Source organism: Hyaena hyaena, unplaced genomic scaffold, assembly GCF_003009895.1.
Source record: "Hyaena hyaena isolate Hyena2069 unplaced genomic scaffold, ASM300989v1 scaffold_2222, whole genome shotgun sequence".
NCBI lineage: Eukaryota > Metazoa > Chordata > Mammalia > Carnivora > Hyaenidae > Hyaena > Hyaena hyaena.
Genome location: NW_024082861.1, coordinates 64,335 through 69,249, shown reverse-complemented (window position 1 = coordinate 69,249; position 4,915 = coordinate 64,335). Strand labels below are relative to the sequence as shown.

Here is a 4,915-nt window from a genome sequence, read left to right as displayed (position 1 = left end):
GTGATTGAAAGGGTGGTTTAAGAAGCAAGTGATAATAGAAGAGAAACAAAAATATCTTAGTGATTTTCCTTAGAGGATCTCTGTGTCTTGAGGTTAAGAACCGATGGTTTGTGTCAAACAAACTGGAGCTCAAATTCAAAAAAAAAAAAAAAAGGAAGAAGCAAGTGCTGAAATACATCAAAGAAAGACAAATATATGATTTCACTCATATGAGGAATTTAAGAAAAACAACAGATGAAGGAAAAATAAGATAAAAACAGAGAGGGAGGCAAACCATAAGAGACTCTTAAATATAGATTATAAACTGAGGGTTGCTGGAGGGGAGGTGGGTGGACGATGGGGGTGGAGGATGGGCTAAATGGGTGATGGGCATTAAGGAGGGCACTTGTTGGGATGAGCACTGGGTGTTATAAGGAAGTGATGAATCACTGGGTTCTACTGAAACCAAGAGTAGGCTGTATGTTAACTAACTGGAATTTAAATTTTAAAAAATCAGTCAAAGAGCAGCAATAGCAACAACAATAATAAATTCATAAACATTAAACAAAAAAACCAATAGTGTTATACAAAAGCAAATTTGTAAAATTAGGCCAGGATATGCAGGTAATTACAATTAGTTATTAATAGAACATGAAGAGTAAGACAGTGCTGTTAGAAGGTCACTTGGAGAGGTAGAGCGGTTATTATGATTTTATTGGAGATTTGCACTGCTGGAATTTTTTTTATTACATCGGTTTTTGCAGTAGTAAGAAAGGAGAGAAATAGATTGCAGTATAGCCATAGAAGCATCAGCAATGTGCTGGGAATACACTGGGACAGTAAAGACCAAAATGGGATGAATGTAGAAAAAGAAGAAATCAGAAGATAATTTAAAAAAAAAAAAAAGGAGAAACCAGATCAGCATTAGGTGTGTCTCTACCTCAAAAGCTTTTGGTTTAGATCTTGGCTCCCTATTGGGGAGGGACTGATAATCAATACAATCTACACTCAAGTTATGGGTCTCTGTATTTTAAATTATAAATGCATATATGTATATATATTACATATATGTATCTGTATCTAATCTATACCTATCTAAAAATGATTAAATGTAAATTTACACAATCCATTTCTTTGGTCTTCATAAATAAACAAGTTATATTTTATTTACATAATAAGCATGTGTTAAGCATTTACTGTATTTGAGGCTCTACAGTAAGAGCTTGATTTACAGAGGTGGATATAAGATTGATCCTGGCACTTTAAGTACAGGTGAGGAGCAGTGAATGAATGAGGTGGACCCAAATGATGATTATAATTGCCTTTTTGGTTTCTAAAGCAAATGGTTTTATTTCTTCCCTTTCTAGACCTTCCTGTCCTCATTCTTTTTTTTTTGTTTGTTTGTTTTTAAAGTCCTACCACAGTTGCACCCTCTGAAATCTTTTTTTTTTTTTTTAATTTATTTCTAGGAGAGAGAGAGAGAGACAGCGTGAGCAGGGGAGGGTCAGAGAGAGAGGGAATCACAGACTGAAACAGGCTCCAGGCTCTGAGCTGGCAGTCAGCACAGAGCCCGACGCGGGGCTTGAACCCACGAACCGCGAGATCACGACCTGAGCGAAAGTCAGACGCTTAACCGACTAAGCCACCCAGGCGCCCCTCCTGTCCTCATTCTTGGCTTTCATGCCCTAAGGTTTTGGGAATCCCCAGCCCCATGTGAGAGATGCATTTCCTTACCTGTCAACTCTGCAGGACCCTACTGGGAAGGTGGTCTCCTGTTCTTTATTTATGAGAAGAGGATCAGACAAATAGTCCTGCCTTTAAACTTATTTAACACTCCCAAATAATGAGGACTTGAGGTTTTGATAAAAACTCCTCATTATATTTACTCTGAATTCCCGAAAGTCTACCTCAACATAAATTATACTGCATTTTCTCAGGTTTATAATTATGGGGAATCTATTTGTAACTTGCTTGAATCAGACTAAAGAAGGGAATTATGTACTCAAATCCTAGACTAAATAAATCTAGGGAAATATGAAGCCATTTTTCACTTCTATTAATAATTTACAACATAGCTAACATGAATCAATTTTAATTGGAGAACTGAAATAATAAACCAGTTAGAAAAGTCAGCTGTTTAAGAATCAGACATAGTTTTTTTCTGCCTTTAGCTCAAATACTTTTTAAAGCATTGGAAGATTCTATAATTATATTTAAAAATATGTTTTTTAACAAGGCAAATATACACTGATATCCAGTTAAAATATGTGTTTTTTGTGATTGGATTATTTATCCAATATCAGAAAACTGATAATTTGTTGTTTTAGATTTTTCATCATAACATTAAGAAATACTATGTATAAATTGAAAATGTTTATTAGTTTGAAAATCATTTCAGAAGAAAACAATGTTACATAATATGATTAGAAAAAAATTCTATGACAGATTATAGTTTTCCTATTCACAGATGAAAATACTAACATGGTTCATCCCAAAGTTAAGAGATATTTTTATTGTTGTGATAAAAACCACATAACATGAAATCCACCTCTTAACAAAATTTTAAGTGTACAGTATAGAATAACAACTTGAGGTAGAATAAGTGCATCTATTCTCAGGTTTTGCTGCAGAATTATGTTAACATGGTGAACTTCCTGGTGAAGATGCCCACTTGCTGTGTCCTTTTTAAAATATTCTATTTTATTTTAGATAATATTCCAGAAAAGCTTTATTCTTGAATTGTTCCAGAGAAATCCCTTTTTCATTAGTGATTAACCTCTCCATATATAGTTATTTTAAATTTCAGCCAAAATAATAGTATTTTACTTAAAATTTTTGTATAACAATTTAGTGACTTGTCACAGCTAATTTTAATCACTCTAAAATGTTAATCAAATACAGAAGAAGATGGCCATCATTGCAATGACATATGTCACAGAAAGCAAAATGGGCCCATCTTACTCAACTAGGGTGTATATACCAATTGCAAAATTTTTATTACAATCAGTTTCTAGATTAATCATGCTAATTCTCTGTGTCATGTCACTCCTCAAAAGTATTCAGACTGTGCTTTAATTATTGGACATACTCAAATTCCTTTATGTGGCATTTAATACTTTCTGAAACCTAGTTCCAATTTAGCTTTCCTGCCAAGCCTTACCACCCAGGGACAAGCATAAATGTTTGTTTGTAGTAGCACATCACATATGACAGAGACTGGAGAGAGTTGAAACTTAGTTCAAGATTCACACAGCAGGGCAGGAGAAAGATGGGAAATAGAGCCTGCTCTAGGGATTGCTCTGGAGGTGGGGCAGCCAGGCAGCCTCTGAAGATACCCAACCATCTCAATTGTAAAGCTGGAGCCAGGGTGGAAGGTTCAACCTCCGTGTAGGGAATCCAGGAGAAAGTACCAGAGACCACAGGGTGAGGGATGAGAAGTGAGTTGTGCCAGTAGTTTGAGAATAATATCAGGTTCTGGTTTACAGAAGAAATGGTGGAGAAGGTAGGTGACGGGAAATGAGAAGAGGCAAGAGATGCTTCCAAAGGAGGTAAAAGAGCAGGTAGTAGGTTTCACCTGAAGGGTAGTCCAGAATCAGACTGGTAGAGACAAAGAAGCAGTGGCATAGGATTTTAGTGGATTTGGGGTCTGGTTTTAAGGATGACTTTAATCTCATCAGATGAAAGACTGAGATTGTTGATGTTCTTCTTGTCTTGGTCAGAACTGGCGAAGGGACTAGGCTAGACTAAACACCCAGGAAAGAAATATTGGAAAACTTAGAAGTATGCAGGTAAAAACATCAGAGGAGGAAGAAATGATAAGCCGATGTTTCTAACCTTACCTCTCACTGCTCCAAAATGCCAGCTGACCCCCCGAGTTAGCACTCTTTTCACATAATTATTCTTTTCCCCATTCCTCCAGCCTTTGTACATGGTACTTTACTTAAGTGAAATGTTTTCCCTTATGGATAGCAATGGGATGCAATTCCACAAACATTTATGAAACAAATGCCTCATGTCAAGTATTCTGCTACAGAGATGAAAAGAACAGAATCCAAATCTCATGGGTTTCCAGTATTCTTCCTGAATTTTTACTGCTTAGTCTCTCTGATAATTCCCTTAACCATATGACTTGAGATACTTTATATCTTGGGGTAAATATTAATATTAAATTCAGAATGTGTATCACCAGCTACCACCACTGGACTGCAACTTATTTAAGGTGTTAGGCACTGTTTCCTAAGGAAAGTTTTCCAAGGAAAACTTCTTTCCATCTAGCATTGTAAGCATAATAAAACCTTAGTAAGTTGTTGATTTACTGGCTATTTTAGTTTGGTGGTTATAAATTATGCTTGTCATTAGAGCTTTTGCATTAGTTCATGTCAATATTCAATTTTGTCAGGTATTTTAAAATATTTTAAGTACTTTAAAATTTTAGAGGAAAGATTGAACTGTGAAAACAGAAGCTCTGTAATAAACAATTCAACCTTCAAAATTATATTTATTTACATCTTTATAATTTATGTAGGCGATATCTAATTTTATGGTCTAATTGGCAAGAGGTTGCTTCCAGAGCTTAACAAAACCTGTGGCCATGTAAAGCTGAGAAGAATTACCTAAAATCTTTGGATGTATAATTGAATAGCTCACTCTTAAAGCAATATTAACTTGTTTTTGTTGTTGTTGTTGTCTTGTGTTATTGCTTATAACATTATTTATTGCCTGTATGTAATGTTAAACTCAAACTTATGAGTTATATTATATTAAAATTTAAACAATTATTTTAATTAGATATTAAAGCAGCGTTTGCAGTCACTAATGAATCATAACAAAATTTAAGAAAGAGAGACTCAGATAAACACCTCATTCAGTTATGGGGAAAATTATAATTGGGGAAATGTAATCCAAATAGAAGCTGGCTGTAAGGGATTCAATACAT

At 34.9% G+C, this 4,915-nt stretch overlaps 1 non-coding gene across 1 annotated transcript; it reads right to left on the bottom strand.

Moving 5' to 3' along the window:
• Nucleotides 1–1,546: 1,546 nt before the first annotated feature.
• On the bottom strand, nt 1,547–1,631 carry TRNAE-UUC. Its single transcript has one exon. It is a non-coding gene; the product is annotated as a tRNA-Glu (tRNA).
• Between the last annotated feature and the right edge of the window lie 3,284 nt (nt 1,632–4,915).